Here is a 17,617-nt window from a genome sequence, read left to right on the forward strand (position 1 = left end):
GAAGTCACACCTGAAATCTACCTTCCGATTGACTGGCTACCAGGGGGTCCATTTCTGATCCTCTACAGAACTATGAAACTTAGACTAGCACAAATGGGATTTTCTGCTGGTTGTTTTCTTTCAGAGTTATCATGGAATAGTCTATGTTTAGCACATGGTATAAGCAGCAAGGTATAAGACAGCTGCTCCTGGACCAATCATGGACTTCATGTGGAAACCCCATTATTGATCCTACCTTGGGAATCAAAAACTGAATTTTATTGTTACCAACACAGATATTGGAAATCCCAAAGGAATATTTTCAGAGCACTGGAAATAAATAAAGCAGGATAAACTTAAGGAGAAGTCAGTGAAGGGTTAGGATTGATTTGGGCAATTTTTTCCAAAGTTGCTGGTATCACAGTCATAGAATAGAGCTGAATCTGAGACTAAGTTTTTCTCCAAAGGCCTGAAAGGCATTTTCATGAAAGTATCTTTCATATGCCGGACCAATCAGGAACCACCTTTGTCTTCCATGATAGGCTATATATTGTCATGATATTCTTTTTTGACGAGACAGTTTTGCAGTCTTGAGACAGCTTGTTGTATATGTAAACATACTGTGGATATCTGTGTGCTCATCACAGCTTTGAATGAGCAGAGTTGTCTTATTAAGCATAGGGGAAAAGGTGGGGTCCACTAGATTCCTCCCATTTAAGGTCAGAATAATCTAAAACATCACTTGACTTCTCCAGATTGAATTGCCGTAAGTCCTGTACCTCCGATTTCAAAGACCAGACCGGCCTCGTTAGCTTCGGTCAATGCAGAGTTTCCTGTGGCTTTGCCTCTATCGCTAAGTGAAAGGTTCTGTGATTTAGAGTGCTGACCCAGTATTTGTTGCTGTTTCTTATTGCCACACTGGGAAGAAAGGCAGCATGGCATAGTGGATAGAGTCAGACCTCGGAATTAGGAAAACCTGGATTCAAGTTCTGACTCATACTGGCTGGTGATCCAGGGGAAATCATTTAACTTCCCAGGCCTGGGTAACTCTCTGAGATTATGAGGAGTGGACAGGTTGCTGATCTACATAGGTGGACAGAGTTTTCACAACAGGAGTTCCCCACACTGATAAAAAGCAGAGGTATAGACCTACCCCAAAATAAACTCTGAAAGAGCTAGGCTTTTTTTTTTTTTTTTGTCCCTAAACCACATAATAATTCAGGTTTTCTCTGGGCAGGGAGGAGGAGGGAGAGGACTTATTTTGTAAAATTATTGATTAAATAAAATACCTAATAATTGAAAACAACAGATCTCAACTTAAAATACATATGAATACTATGTGGAAACAAATGACTAATATTTAAAGATAAATAGATCGGAAAAGACAAGCAATGGGACATTTAAGACACTTGATCATCTGAAATTTCAAATTGCTGTTTCTAATAAAAGAGTGAAATGAAATCATATCAACTGACAACAAAGATTATGACATGGACCTCATTTGGATTTCCGTTAAAACCACTGGAATTTTACCTTTATGATCAGGGAGTAATCCACTGAGAAAGGCTATGGGAAGAAAATAGCTTTGTTTTCTTTCTCTTTATCTTCTGAGTTGCTATGCTTGGATGGATAGCAATATGCCAGCTTAGTTTCTTTATTTCACTAGAGATTGTAGAAATCTCAAATGTTGACTCCTTGGTGCTGCTGTCCCCAGTACCAGATGTAGTGTGTCTGTGTGTATGTGTGTGTGTGTGTGTCTGTATGTGTCTGTGTGTGTGTTTATGTGACTTCTGGACAGGTAGGTTAAACAATTATAGTACTATAAATCCATCAATATGATGAAATACAGGAGCTTGTAATATGAAATGTACTCACAGTTTCCTTGAAAGATCAGTAATTAGCTGCTTCAGCATGGCTGTCTGGAAATGGAATCTCTGCAGACACGAGAGCACAATAGTCCCTTCCTTGGGTGCCATCAGTTTGGCCACAATGTGCTTTCTGCCGCTATCAAGACAGGGAAAGCCTTTATTGAACGTCTCTAAGAGGAAAACTACAGAAATCATTTAAATGGGAAGGACTAAGAAAAGGGAAGTGGTGTCACATTGTGGGAAGCGACATTTTCTGCTGGGGTGCATGCAAAGAGGAAGCTCAAGTCAAATCAATCTAAAAAAAAAAAAACAAAACAACATTTATTAAGTGTGCCTTTGGTGTCAGATGAAATTGGTTCAAATCCCAACTTGACTATCCATCCCCTACATGACCATTTGTCTCCCATGATGAGTTAGACTCCTAAGGCAAGTAAGAGACCTAGGTAAAGTTCTTGATACAAAATAGTTGCTGAATAAGTGCCCCTTGAGTGACTGATTGATTCTTTCTAGGCCTTCAGTTCAGGCCACAGCTAGCCAACTCAACGGACATTGATTAAGCGCTTCCTGTAGGAAGGGCATGATGATGGGCCCTTGGGATGCAAAGACAAACATAATTTCTACTTTCAAGTAGCGCTTGTCACATTGGAAGAAAAGAATATGATCAGGACCTGATGAAAAAAATAAAAAGAATGCTGTATTCGTATCCAGAGGCCTTGGCTCCTTCTCCAGCTTTGCCACTTGTGACCTTTCTGGCCATGGACAGGTTACCTAATTTTTCTTGGTGGACCTCACTTTCCTCATCCGTTAAATGAAGGAATCAGACCCCATCTAGCTCTAGTTGTAGGATACTATGACCCTATAGCTGCTTGGCCCCAGGCTTCCTGCTAGAGCTAACTTTATGATCTTGTGATCTAAGAGACTTGGTTTTGGAATCATAGAAACATGACTTTCAGTTACCTCACAAGAAGCTTACACGCTAATGAGTCAGTTGGCCACTTTGGCCATCAGATTCTGCATCCATAAAACAAGGAAGTTGGGCTATATGATCCCTAAGGTGTCTTCTAACCCTGTATCCTCGGGATACATTCTTGGGATCTCTACCCCATGCCTACTCCAGTGCTGGGCATGCCCACTGAGGAATGCCCAGATCTAGCCCTTTTGAGGTATACATGGTTGCCTTTCTGCCTTTGTATCCTCCAGAAACAAGTGGATTAGAATATATCAGGGGTTGAAAAACAAGTACTGGATGAACTGAAATTGAATTATATCCTTAAAAATCTCAGTCTCACTGCAAATGGCTTAACTCTGGAAAGCAAATTAGAAAACTTGAGATGTAAAGCAGCCCAAAGTATGGCAGGGGCAAGTCTACTGCACTAGAAAAGACTTCCGCCTGAAACCCACCAGCACCCATTGTCTTCATCACCTATTGCCTAAAGAAGGATGTCTGCTTTATCTCATCTTAGAGTATCCTCTCCCTTCCCCATCTACAGGTGCACAGCAGTAGACATCTAGGGTAGGCAGTTGCTGCCAAGACCTTGATAAATCTTGCTACTGATCACTTATCATTTATCTCTGCCTTGCAGGCCCAATGAGGCTCTAAAGTCCTTGAGGACAGGGACCATGTCTTCTACTTGCCTTCATCTCCTGCATGTAGCCTTGTTTTCAGATCTTGGTTATTGGTACAGCAAGGACCCAATAAATATGTACTAGTTGACTAATAATAGTTCTCTAAGGATTTCAGCCCCAGAGAACTATTTCCCCTTTGGATTCTTGCAATAACCACATTCTAATCAGACTCTGCCTCAAGTCTCTCCCCACTTCATTCTGCCCTTCCAAAAGCTGCCAGTGTTTTTATGGAATTATAGGTGTTAAATAAATGCCAGTTTTTCCCTCTTATTTCCAGGTTCAAATATAAAGTTTGAAATGGCAGCTCCTAGTAAACTTGGACATTCTTAGTATTTGGGAATGATAGTTCTTCATGGCCTGGACCTGGCCTCTCTTTCTAGCCTTGTAACGCATTACTTCCTAATGTGCACTTCACAATCGGGCCAAGGACTCTTTGCTGTTCCACTCTTTCCATCCAGGTGCTTTTCTATTGGCTGTCCTCCAGGCCTCAGATGTTCTCCCTCCTAACTCTCAGAATCCCCAGAGTCCTTTGCCACTGTTCAGGTTCTATCACCTACCTACAGGAGATCTTTCCTAGTCCTTTTGACTCCATGTACCTTCCTCTCTAAGGAGACCTTCCATCCACTCCATATTTATCTCTTCTGTTCCAACTGGCATATTTCGTGTCTCCCTCATTAGAGTGTAATTTTCTTGAGGCAGGGACTCTCTTTGCTTTTTCTTTGTGTTCCCAGGCTTAGCACAAACCCTGGCAAATAGCAAGCGCTCAATAAAAGGAAACCAATTATATTAAAATAAAAAATATATCTGTGTGTGTATATATACACATATGTCTAAGTATACATGTAATATGCACACACACACATATATATATATGTATATATTTAAAATTTCTAGAGCCCACATTAAGAACCTTCTGAATGACAGCTGATGAGTTAGATTTTGCAGTGAACTCACATCGGGCAACTTAAAAAAATCTGAGTTTATGACTAACTTTTACCATGTGCTCAAAGCTCCTGGGGTAACCCAGCCATACCTGCCATTCTTGTATGATTGTTGATTCCTTACATTCAAAATGAACCTTGGGTATGATGCAGCTTGGGCAGAAAATTTTACTTCGCTATTTTTCCCCTACCGTGAATCAGATATAAAGATACAACGCCAAGAATTCATGAGACCCTATGGTTGTGTGCTGTCTCTCAACCTCTCTAGCTGCAGTTAGGAAGCTGGGGTTCAGTGACTGTTACTAGCCAGAGTGTTGGCTGATAGTCAGGAAAAACTGGGATAAAACCCTGCCTCATACACTTTCTGGCTGTGTGACCTTGGCTAGGCGGCTTGAACCTCTCTGGGCTGCTGTTCAGTCATTTGTAGGAGGATAATGAAAACAGCATTTCAGGGTTAGGGTGTAAATCAAATGTGTGCAAAGCAGTATGAGAAACTTAAAGCACTGTGCAAATAACTTCAGTTATTATTACCTTGACAACCCTCAACAAATCGCTGAGAGAAATAAATATTATATTAATAATAACCCTTTCTTCCTTAAGCAGTTAGGGCTTAACTCCTATAAAGGTCAGTCAACCTCTGGACGGCTTGACTGTCTGATGAGATTTCCTCCTCACCCTCCAGTCACATGCTCTTTAGTTGGGTGGGATCCCACAAATTTCTATTTATAACAGAATCCAGTCTGTGTGAGCCTTTGCCTGGAGGAAGAACCCCCTGTCCTTGATCCCCTTCATTAGTGTTTAGGGCAACCCAAATCATGAAGGAGAAAACTAGCTAGAGAGGTCCAGATGAAAATGGCTTCCCCTGTCCAGAGGCCTTGAGGTTGTTGAATCTCATGATCAAGTCACATTCTTAGTAGGAAGAGCTAAAGATTTTTAGCCCACTTCCTCATTAAATGTCTACCAATTGGGGTTGATTTTCCCTTGTCAGGAGAGTTTCCTTTTAGAAGGGATTTAAGGCATTTCAGGGTCTCCCTTGGCATTTTGGTTACCAAGGGAAATCACTGACCAGCAGTTTATTGATTACCAACTAGTCTAATTAAGAAATTGATCATTAATTACACAGAAACTATCTCTCAGGATTTCCAGACATCATATCATTTAACTTCTATAGGTCTCAGTTTCCTCATCCATAAAATGAGCCTGCTGGACTAGATGAACTCTAACCTCACAGATGATTCTAAATTCCTAGTTTTACCAGGGACCTGGCTTCCTATTTTCAGGTTGAATCTTACTCCTGACATAAGGTCAAGCCACCACATCTTCCTAAAAACAAAATAACATGACAATAACAACAAGAACAAATGGGTATCCCATCTCATCCAGAGTGGAAGTGCATTGGCCATTCATGGGCTTGACACCATCACTGATTGACCTGTTCAATTATTAACCTAGCCTGGTTCTCCCTATCTTGGAGGGCCTGCCATATGGGTGCCAGCTATTCTCTGGACATTCTGTTTTCTTTAGCTCCACTGCGGCTCAGAACGCCTCAGCCCAAGTCTCCAATGAACCCACTGCAGCCTTCCCAGTAGAAGGGACGATAGGAGAGCACCACCATGCCATACTTCTTCCCATTTCTCTGAAAAAAAGCTACAGAGAGGTGACAGGCAGTCTACTGGTGGCTCTGGTGGGATTCCCTCTTGGTATTTATCTGGATCTCTGACTCTCCCTGTACAGCTTGATCTTCCTGATCCCCTTCCTGGATGACAAAGTATGCCACCATCTTGCTGTCTTCTGCAAAGCACTAGGCTAAGCAGAGTTACAAGATCAGATGCTTCACTTCTCTCTGTGCCCAACTCCAATGGCCCAGTGGGCTGAACTCCAATGGCCTTTATTTGCTTTCTAACTCCTCCCTCCCCTACCTTCTATGCTTTGGGTTGAGAACTGGGCTATCTCCAACCAACACTGTCTTCCAGGTTCAGCTAAGTAACGGGCTCTTGTTCAGAGAAAGACTAAATCACGGTGATGATGATGGTCATGAGGATGATGCAAAATAAGGCCCTGCCCAAGTGGAGAAGGCTACTGTTTTTCAGGCCAATGGAAAGTGAGATTTTCAGTGGTTGTGCATCAGTGAGGAGCATTTCTGATGAGGTGGAACAAATAGACCCTCCAAAAAACAGTGCCAAGGTCCCTGGCTTCCAGGTCATTCCAGGCCCGTCTCAGGTACTTACTGTGCGTGAAGCCTTGGGCAGGTCACTGCCCTGCTCTTGGCCTCCGTTCCTGGTTCTGTAAAATGAGATGATTCTATGTTCCTGGAGCCCTCATCCTGACTCCAAGTATCCCCAGATTAGCTGCCTGTGGATGATGGAAGCTTGATGGCCTAAAACAGAGCGGGACAGAGCACTAGAAAAGATACAACAGCCGCCTTCCAGAAATTCGATTTGAAATAGAAGTCGAAAGGCCCTAATACTGCAGAGCAAGCCCAGGAAACAAGGGGCTTCAAAGAACGAATCATGGTTGGCAACGTACTCCTCATTCATGGAAGCATCCGTCCTAGAATTAAAAAGAATAGTGATGATTTTAGTGTGTGTGTAAGTATGTGTGTGTGAGTGTGGGGCGTGTGTGTGCATGGTGTGTGTAAGTATGTGTGTGGGGTGTCTGTGTGTGTGTGTGCATGGTGTGTGAGTGGTGGATCTGTGTGTCTGCATGGTGTGTGTGTAAGTATGTGTGTGCGAGTGTGGGGCGTGTGTGTGCATGGTGTGTGTAAGTATGTGTGTGGGGTGTCTGTGTGTGTGTGTGCATGGTGTGTGAGTGGTGGATCTGTGTGTCTGCATGGTGTGTGTGTAAGTATGTGTGTGTAAGTATGTGGGGAGACGTGTGTGTGTGCATGGTGTGTTAGTAGTGTATCTGTGTGTCTGTGTGTGTGCCTTGCCTCTTGCCTCTGGGCCACTAACCTGGATGATTGCTGCCAGGACCCTCCTCAGAAGGACACACCCTATGTGTGCTCATCCTGCCACCTATGGGCCCAGTGGACCCAATGCTCTCCTTTAGGGTGCAGGTTTTCCCTCCCACTGCATCTCTTCCATTGGAAAAGCACAGGCTTTATGATTCCCTTTGCAGTTTCTCCAAGAGGAAAAGCTGACATTTGTCTGGAAGGCGGCCTCCCTAAAGCTTTTCTAATTGAAGAAGTAAGCTAGCAGGAGAGTTGGGGGTAGAGGCCACAACTGCCTCCATTGCCACTGACATACTCAAAGGAGGCTCTCGAGCTTTCCCCTCAGTCTCTTGCTGAATCCCAAGGCAATGGAGCATGAAAACTGCCACGAGGTCTGAGGAGGATGCCGCTAGCTTGTCTGCAGTGCTGGCTGCCTTACAGGCCCGGCACCACGGTGGCAAGGCCAGTGCCTATGCAGTCAGAGGCCAGCTTCAAATTCAGCTCTCCCCTCAGTGCTGCTAACCTAGACCCCTGTGATCGGCCTGAACGGGCCCTCGGGTCCTTTCTAGCTCTGTCCGCGATCTGATGGAGTCACTTTCCTCTCCGTGTATCGGCCATGGCGGGGCCCAGCTGAATTGCCTCATCTGCAAACTGAAGGGGTCGAATGAGGTTTCAGCGGTTCCTTTGGGCTCTCACTATGACGTGGTGATCCTAGAACTTCAAGTCAAAGGAGCAAAACTCAAGCCTCCTTTCTGCCAAGTTGTGTGTGTGAACCTGGACGACTCCCCGCCCTCTTTGAGTCTCAGCTTCCCTATTTGTAAGATGAGAGGTTGGACCAGGTGGCTTTTAAGATGCCTTCAGGTTCTAAGTTTACAGAGTTTGGCTGCCCAGTGTGATGTAAGTGCAGACTTCTGAGTTAAAGGAAGTGGACAGAGCCATTCTGTAATGGACCAAGCCATGCTTTAGGGGCCATAGTCCTCTCCCTCCCCCTCCCCCACTCTCTGGTGATCTGAAAGGCAAAGAGCTGAGAAAGCCCCAAACAGGAAGAGTCACAGGGCTGAGAAAAAGACCGTCTCCTTCATGAACTTCCGCATCCCTGACCCATTTATAAATGCTTCATCAGACGGTGGTCCCTGCAAAAGAGACTTTAACTTTGGGGAAGTGTCCTGGTTCAAGCAGGACTGCTCGCAACTTGTCTTTTAATTAGGGAAGGACCTCTCATTTCCTGCAAGGAAAAAAAAAGGAGGTCAGTGACCAGAATTCTGAAAGCAAGCCATGAAGCCCTGAACATTAGCCAGAGTGTGGCAATGTGGCCGACCTCCCTGGGTGCATTCCCACCATGCACCTGAACAGTGACCTCCCTGGGCGCCTTCCCACCATGCACCTGAACGGTGACCTCCCTGGGTGCGTTCCCACCATGCACCTGAACGGTGACCTCCCTGGGTGCATTCCCACGTTCCCACCGTGTGCCTGAACAGTGACTTTTTGCTGACTTGCTGAATGAGGCCCCAGCTCCACCCTTGTGAGAAATATTCCAGCTCACCGCTTGTTTCATTCTGCCCTGCCTCCCTGTAAGCCATGGTATGGGCCCTTGATTCCTTTGGTCTATTCTATCAGTCCCAGGATTCATGTTAGAGGAGGCACCCAATGCATGCATGATTCAGACATTTGTCAGATGTTGAGGTCATCTCCTGGAACTTGAAGACTCAGACTTTTAAATGCTGGCAAAAAATTGTAATCAATGATGTCTCAGGGATTCCAGGAGACACAGCAGGGTCCTGCTTGCAGCTCGCTCACTCACTCTATCCTCCACGCTCGGGGAGCTAACAAGAAGCCTCTCCTGGTTGTACCAGTCAGTCCTTCATAAGGCTGGATATTTTAGAATTCACATGCAGAGGAACAGCCAACCAAACCAGGCCATGGATGGTGTGTGATTCATCCCCGGCAGGAGCCGGGCAATGCTGGGCTCTCAGTCTGTCAAGCCTTCATGCAGCATACAGTTTGTTTCCTCCGTTTGATTATATCTGGAATTGAATGCAGCTGTGACAGTTGGGCTCCAAATGAGCACTTACTCATTTACCAACCGTATAAACTAATGAGAGACAATATCCATTGGAGCCCAGGAAATAGGGGCACGATCTGCCTTATCACCAATCAAGCAATAACTGGGCATGGAGGGTCCTGGGTATGGGTGGGTGCAGGCTGCCAATAGTGACGACCACCCTTTTGGAGTGGCTGAGTCAGAAAGGCCTGGGGCCAAACCTGCCTTCAGTGTTGGGTGGGTGGCGATCCTGGGCTACTGGTTAACCCTTCTGGGGATGTCACGTTGGCAGCTCTAAAATGAAAGGTGTCATTAGAGAACCCCTGACGTTCCACCACCTCTGAAGCTGGAGCTTGCGAGTTTAGAGCAGACACTCATGACAATCACTTTCTTCAATGGTAAGATTAGGATAATGATAGCACCCATCTCAAAGGGCTGCTCTGAGGATCATAAATGATGAGGCGTAACAAATGCTTTGCAAACTTTAAAGCGTAATATGCCATGAATGTTATTACTAATAAATAAAATAGTTAGTCACTGAAGTATTTATGGGTCATCTAGGTGACTCAGTGGATAGAGCACTGGGCATGGAGTCAGCAAGAATGGAGTTCAAATCCAGCCTCAGACACTTACTAGCTGTGTGACCCTGGGCAGGTCACTTAACCCTGTTTGCCTCAGTTTCCTTCTCTATAAAATGAGCCAGAGAAGGAAATGGCAAACCATTCCAGTATCTTTGCCAAGAACAACCCAAATGGGGTCACAAAAAGTCAGATACATTGAAATGACTGAATGGCAACAAACGATGTATTTGACTTCCAAGCTGGATTTTTTTTTTTAATCTGGAAGACTTTAGATGACATTTAGTCCAAAATGGGCATTTTAAAAATGAAGAACCTGAGGTCTAGAGAGTTGAAATGATTTTTCCAAGGTCACATGGCCCTTGGCAGGACTGTAGCATTATCAAGCTTCAGAGTTTGAAGGGACCTCAGAGATGACCTGCCCCAATACACACCTGAACAATCACCCTCCGTGACATGCCCAGAGGAGCCCAGACATCCGTGGCTTGGGACCCTGAGTTCTTGGCACTGGGAGTCCTCCCATGTCGTGGGTGAGTCTAGACGGTACAAGGACCCAGGGCACATAGCACAGACTCCTGCTCACTTCTCTCTGTCTCTTAGCTTTGGACTCACCATAGAATCCCAGGAGCTCAGGGCTGAAGCAGATCTTTGAGTCATCAGGTCATTCTGTGGCTGCCCAAGAAGGGCCTCTGCAACCAAGCCAGAAGATGCCCACTGGAGGGAGCTCGTGACCTCCCGCATCATTCTCCAATCAATGGCAGCATTTCACTGCGATTCTTGTTATCCTTTTTTCCTGCCATCACGTCTCCATCTCCTCCTCTGCACCTTCCACCCATCATGCTAGTTCTGCCTGTTGAGTCCAACCTGACTAAGTCTAAGGCTCCTTTCACACGTTAGCACTCCAGTTTTTGGAAGCCAGATGTCATAGCGCCCGGAGTCTGCTCTGCCTGCCCTTGGCTCCTGCAGGACATGCTGTCCGATGCTCTCACCATCCTGGACTCACCCCTCAGATTGCTCTGTGCCATGTCTGAGTGCACCCTTTGACTCATTAACGTTCAGCAACTTCTGTCACCTCATCAAAGTCATGCAGATAAGCTTTTATTTATGATGAATGTGGGGGGGGGCGGTGTACAAATGGCAAAAAGTAGGAACTTCATTAATGAGAGGCAGCATGGCACAGTCAGGAAAACCAAGGGCCATATTCTGCCTCTGACACGTACTGACTATGTGACCCTAGACCAGTCACTTAACTCTTCAGTGCCCCAAGAAATTAAGACTTCAAGTTGAAGACCAGCTCCAGACCTGCATTTCTAGAGGGAGATTATCACTGGGATCTCTGAATAGAAATTAAGGCCAAGGTTTTATTAAAATGACAACATTTTTGAGACTTGTTCCACTAAAGAAATAATTTAGCAGCCACATATCCAAGGTACTTAAAATAATCTGAATCCTCCCTGCCACAGATAGTGGGGGAGGGGGGGAGGGAGGAGAGAGAGAGACAGAGAGAGAGAGAGAGGGAGAACATAGAGTAAGCATCATCGCTATTCAGAATTTTTTTTTTAATGTGGCAGATATTTTGGTACCAATGAAGATCCTGCACAGGGATGGGAAGGATGGAAAGGGTTTGAAAATCTTGCTATGATTGGGCTTATTGTTAGATCATAAATCTAGAGCAAGAAAAAGCCATCAGAGAGCATTGGGTCCAAACCTCTTATTTTTTTTTTAATGAAAAATCTTGGGTCTAGACTAGTAAAGTGACTTGTCCAGGGTCACACAGTTAGTAAGTGGCATGAACTGACATTGATAAGATTAAAGACTTAGGCTTAGAAGGTAATATACAGGCCATCTAGCTGACCATCCACAACCCTTCCTTTAATTTTATAGATGAAGAGATGAAGGCTCAGATGGGGTAAAGGTCATCCAGGATATAAGAATCGAGCTGGCACTTGAACCCATGTTCTCAGCCTCTAAATTCAGTCTTCTTTCCCATGGTGCCACGTCACTTTGTAAATCATTACTCAGGAATTATTGAATGAGTGGTTATTAAAAGCATTTTTACTTATCTCTCAACTAAGTAGAAATTCTCCAGGTACAATTCCCCTCCCCACCCTCTGTGCCTTTTGTCATTGAACTCTAGATTATTTTTATATTGACATAAAAATTGTTTTTTAATGTGTTTGCCTCTGTGGTAAGTTTCCATAAAGTTTAGCTCAATAGCACTGCTGGCCTAATCATTTTGTCATCTTGAAAAAGAAATGTATTCTCTGGGGAAATTTCTTTTATGTTCACAGTTTCAATTCTGTTGGACCAATAACTGATGAAAACCACTAGAGTAGACCTTTTTGTTGTGCTATTTTATTTCACAAGACTCTAACCCCACAATAAATTGGATTAGAAAGGGAAAATGCATTTGTGTGGCTTTTTTTGGAGGGGGCTACCAAGACTTGAAAAAATTAAAACACATTACTCATTCAAGACTAATCCAACAATGGTTCAACATTTATTGAATTCCTCTGTGCCAAGAAGAGCCATAAAGACAAAAATGGAAGTGGTCCAGTCCTCAAGGAACTTAGATTCTACTGAGATGATGCAAAAGTAAGATCTTCCCCTGCCCAAGGTGACCAATTAGTTGAGAACATTTCCCAATTACTTCCTTACTATATATCCAACCAACCACATAGTCTTGTGAACAATGTCAGCCCAATTTTTCCTAAGAAACATATGATGGCCAATGTCTTTCTGCTTGGGGGAAGGGGAAAGGGATATCAATAAGACTTAAAGCATTCCTTATCTTTTAGGACTAAGCACAAAGTTGGAAATGATGAGGCATTTCCATGAGTCCATAAGCCTTACATTGTATCTGGGCCCAAACCTCTGTGACTAGCCTTCCCACCCCAGAGCCTATCAAAATATCAATCCACCCTTGAACTGGCTTAGCCCACCATTGTCTGTAGTCTCCAGGTAGCCTCCAGCATCTTCCCACCCTTAATCACTCATTGACCTCATCTGACTTCTCCTGAAGACCCTCCCCAAACTCCTCCTCTAGACCACCCCTGGATTCCTCCCACAGCCTTCTGTATATAAGATCCCATCTTCCCTCCTTGTGTGAGAGTTCCATAGAAGGACCCGGCACAGGTTTACTCTGTGTCCAATACAAGTGAACATTAATCAACTTTACTTTTTGTTGGCTGAGAGAAGACTTGAGTCCAGTTCATTTGGCAGGACCTGTCATGTTGGTATTTTGGGGTCTCCAGAGCAACCCTAACCCTCTTTATGGGTAAACTCTTCATTTTTATGGTGAGAAAAACAAGGTTGTACTGGACACAGAATAGTAAGTCTATGCTAGGTCATTCTATGGCGCTTTCATGAACAAGCAAACAAGATGGGGTCTTATATAGAGAAGGCTGTGGGAGGAATCCAGGGATGGTCTAGAGGAGGAGTTTGGGGAGGGTCTTCAGGAGAAGTCAGATGAGGTCAATGAGTGCTTAAGGGTGGGAAGTTGCTGGAGGCCACGATTACAGACAATGGTGGGCGAGGCCAGTTCAAGGGTGGATTGATATTTTGATCAGCTCAAGGGTGGGAAGTCTAGTAACAGAGGCTTGGTCCCAGCCACAGTGTAAGGCTTATGGCCTCATGGAAATGCCTCATCAAATGAGACCATTTAATCAGAGTTCAAGGGGGGCTCCCAGAGCCTGCACTTCAAGGACTCAAGGAGAGCTTGAGGGGGCTCCCAGAGCCCATACCTCATCAGTTGGACTTGTGAGATTATCTACTTCAGCCTCAGCCTTTTCAGGTGAGAAAACAGTAGAAGATAATTGGAGAGACTTTCCCCAAACCCCCTCTTTCCCCTGAACTCTGACCCACCTCTGTGCCTGGCTCCATATTGTGCTATTTCCTTCTTGGAAAAATGGAAATGTGGCCACTGATATATTCTGCATGGGATTGGGTCAGAACAAAGGATGATGGGGAAGTGCTGAGGACCACATTATGAAACTCTCTATTTCTCCCCCATCAAAGGATGGTCCCCTAAGGGAAAAACATGAGGTAAAGGAATGTGTGTACACGTGTGTGTGCGTTTGTATGTGTGCTTGCATGTGTGTATATGTGTGCATGCGTTTGCATACATATGTGCATGTGTATGGGTGCATAGTATGTGTGTGCGGGTGAGTGCAGTGCATATATGTGCATGTGTGTATGTGTGCTTGCATGTGTGTATATGTGTACATGTATTTGCACACTGTGTGGGGGTGCACATCATGTGTGTGCAGGTGAATGTGCAGTGCATGTGTGTGTGCATGCATTTGCACACATGTATTTTGATGTGCACATTTGTGCATTGTAGATGTGCTGTTTGTGTGCATGTGTATGCAGGTGAATGTGTGTGCACATACACACCTGTGTGCACACATGTTATTGTGTGTATTTACACGTGCATGTACATGTGTGTGCATGCATGTGTTGTGTGTGCTTGTCCATGTGTTGTGCAGGTGAATGTGTGTGTCCGTGTGTGTACATGTGTGTATGCATGTTCACATGTGTGAGTGTGTGTATGTGTGTATTGCCTTTACCTTCCTGATTCTTCATATAAAACACAAAAATACATTTTTTAAAAAGTGATAAAATTAACTATGAAAGCAATATTTCAATGAACCTCACTTCCTCTCAAGCAAAGTAAATTTAATTTTTGGAATTTAAAAGCAATTGGAAAAAATGTACAAAAATTCCATCTTCCCATTTAATGTGTTAACTCAGTGGGCTGCTCTCCATGACAGAATTAGAATTCAAGGGAAGTTTCCACTGTGGGTAAAATTGAATGAGTTGAAGTGTGTGTGCCCTCCAGGGGGTGCTGTTGCTTGGTGTAGCAATTGTCTTCCCATTGTATCCTTCACTGCCTGTGGCAGGGAGCCTGGGAACACGGCATTCAGGGGAGCCAGGTTCGAATCCCAGGTTGGCAGCGCACTGTGGCCACATCAGAAAAGCGTGAGATGGCAGAATGGAGTCAAGAAGGGCCCTCCCAGGCCGTCTGGCCTGCCCCAACCCCCTTATTCTACAGAACGAGGCGCCAGCAAGGACTTTCCCAAGCACACAGGAAATCAGTGGCAGAATTAGGATGGAAGCCTGTTTCTTCTGACTTCAGCTCAGTAGTTAATCTTTCTGGACCTCAGTTTTCTCATCTGGAAATTGAAACAGTTTAACTTTAGAGCCTTTTGTGCCTAAAAATCTATGATGCTTCGGGGCAGGGGGTGCGTAGAGGGTTTAGACTCACAAAGATTCAAATCTGGCCTCAGACTCATCCTAGCTGTGGGACCCTGGCCAAGTCACTTCACCCTGTTTACCTCAGTTCCTCATCTCTAAAATGAGCTGGAGAAGGAAATGACAAACCACCCAGTATCTTTGCCAAGAACACCCAAAGGGGGCCACAAAAAGTCAGACACGATGAAACTACTGACGACAAATGATTGTTCAGTGATTCCTGGAGCGTTTTGGAGCAGCCATGTTGAGGACCAGTGGAGTGATATTATTTTGTTAGCATGTAAGCTTCAGGAGGGCCAAGACGGTCTCCGTCTTTGTCTTTATAGTCAATCAGTGGGGTCTGTCAGTCAGTTAACAAGACATTATTAAGTACTTACATGCTAGGCACCACGAATGTAAAGAAAGGTAAAAATGACTGTGTGTGTGTGTGTGTGTGTGTGTGTGCGCGCGCGCGCGTGCCTGGGTATCAAGGCATTTATTCAAAGACACTACTCTTTAAGGCTAATAAATCAAACGTCTGTTATGTAACTAGTATGTGCCATCTTTTGCACTTAGCACAGTGCCTGATAATAAATGTTTATTGAATTCATTTGGCAAACACAGAGAAGAAGTTGATCCGTTTGGCCTTTATAGTTCTGGACTGGATTCTCAAAGCGAGACTTGGGAGATTGAATATTGAACTTGGCCTTGAGGTAGCTCTGAGAACCATTTGGAAAGTTAGACTTTTCAAACTTTTACTTAAAACCAAAGTGATGGAATTTCCCTCCATCACTGAAGAGTGATTTTTCAGCCTTGGTATGCACACTCTTTTCAATGGAAACGTAGGCATGATGTTATATGTGTATTTTTTTAAAATATCCATCCAATTAGTGCAGTTGGCACTGCCTAATTAAGAAGGCAGATCACAACACTTATCAAAGATGTTTTAGGTTAATTAGCAAATTCATGGGCATTTGTAAATTTTTCCAAAAGGAAATTCAAAGAAATTTTTTTTTTAATAGGGCAAGCCTGAAATAATCACTTTCCCTACAAAGAAAAAAAAGTATCAGTAAATGTCAGGAAAATGCAGTCCTTCCTTTTGGAATTTGTGTTTAGACCTATATCTAAATATGTATTTTCTCCAAAGATCAAAACAACTTCATCGGTGCACCTTGGTTTGTGATATAAATAATACAGTTACCAACATATGGATAATACCTGTAATCAGGGAATTTGAGTGAGTAAATACCACTTTAGAAATGGCTTGTGTGAGTTAAAGATGCGTGACGACTCCACAGGCTCAACTCAGCTGGAGAAAGATGAATTGAGAGCCTTCACGTCACAGAAGCAAGCACATTGCCTGCATGGGACTGTCTGTCTCTCCCAACCTTGCCTGGCCCTGTTTGGTTTTCTGATTCAGTGTGAGCTCTATCCTGCTAACATTCATCATGCCCGCAGCCCTGGACAGGATGTATGCAACCTGCCAAGAGAGACTGTGAGGCTGCCGCCAAGCCCAGCAACAATAGCCCCTCTCTACTTAGTCCATGCCAGCCCCCCTGGTTTCCACATTCTTGACTTCCTCTTGCTTTCTCCTGTATTTTAGCATCTTCGGCTCTCTCTCAAGTCTCCCGAATGGCGCATCTTTCATTTGGGATTGGTTTGTCTGTTCTCAACTACATCCTCTCCTTTCTTTAGACTTTCCTTCTCTGGGGCTCTTCCTTAATGCCCACAATTTCTTTGCCCAAATAGGTACCTGCCAATTGAGGGGGCATTTCGAAGGGAGCGACCCGATGGCCTCTGAAGGCCCCCATTTGAAAGCTTCATTACAGAAAAATGTAATAAAAACTCAGCCTCTCCCAAATTGATTTACTTGCAGCTCAAGGGCCAACCTTTGACCAGGGCACCCTTTCACAAGGCTTTGATTCTGCCTGCAATTGAATTACTCAGGCAAGGCTGAATGCCTCTGTTTGGGGCCCAGCTCTGGGGCTGCAGTGCAAATGGGCCAGCTGAGAAGCCACTGAGCTGCTTTGAAATTTGTAATATTCTCTCATAACAGCTGACATGGCGAGCGGAAAGCAGCCGCTCACACCTACAGGATGGAAACAAGCTTCTAGCAGGGAAGTCAGTGCTCGGGGGACTTTTTGAACCTGTTTGAGAAAACTTTTCTCATTTTGAAGTATCACCTATGACTTGAACTACATGTTACAATCCTTCAAATATGCTTTTTAGGGAGAAATGAGATTTGATGAAGGAAAAATAAGAAAATAGCAAAATGAGGAGAGAGTTTAAAGTCAAAGCATCATTATAATTGGGAAGTCATTCAAGTCAAATGCCATACTGGACATCTAGAGAGAAATGTAGATAGTTAGAAGGGTGGATAGATAGATAGATAGATAGATAGATAGATAGATAGATAGATAGAT

At 44.2% G+C, this 17,617-nt stretch overlaps 1 protein-coding gene across 1 annotated transcript in view; it reads left to right on the top strand.

The window, feature by feature from the left end:
- LOC138165236 (neuronal growth regulator 1) overlaps nucleotides 1-17,617 on the top strand; it is a 1,124,289-nt gene that overhangs the window by 913,168 nt on the left and 193,504 nt on the right. The gene's annotated exons all lie outside the window — the stretch shown is intronic.

This window comes from Petaurus breviceps, unplaced genomic scaffold (genome assembly GCF_028583685.1).
Source record: "Petaurus breviceps papuanus isolate PSGF00001 unplaced genomic scaffold, PetGlider_PUasm1.0 208, whole genome shotgun sequence".
Lineage (NCBI taxonomy): Eukaryota > Metazoa > Chordata > Mammalia > Diprotodontia > Petauridae > Petaurus > Petaurus breviceps.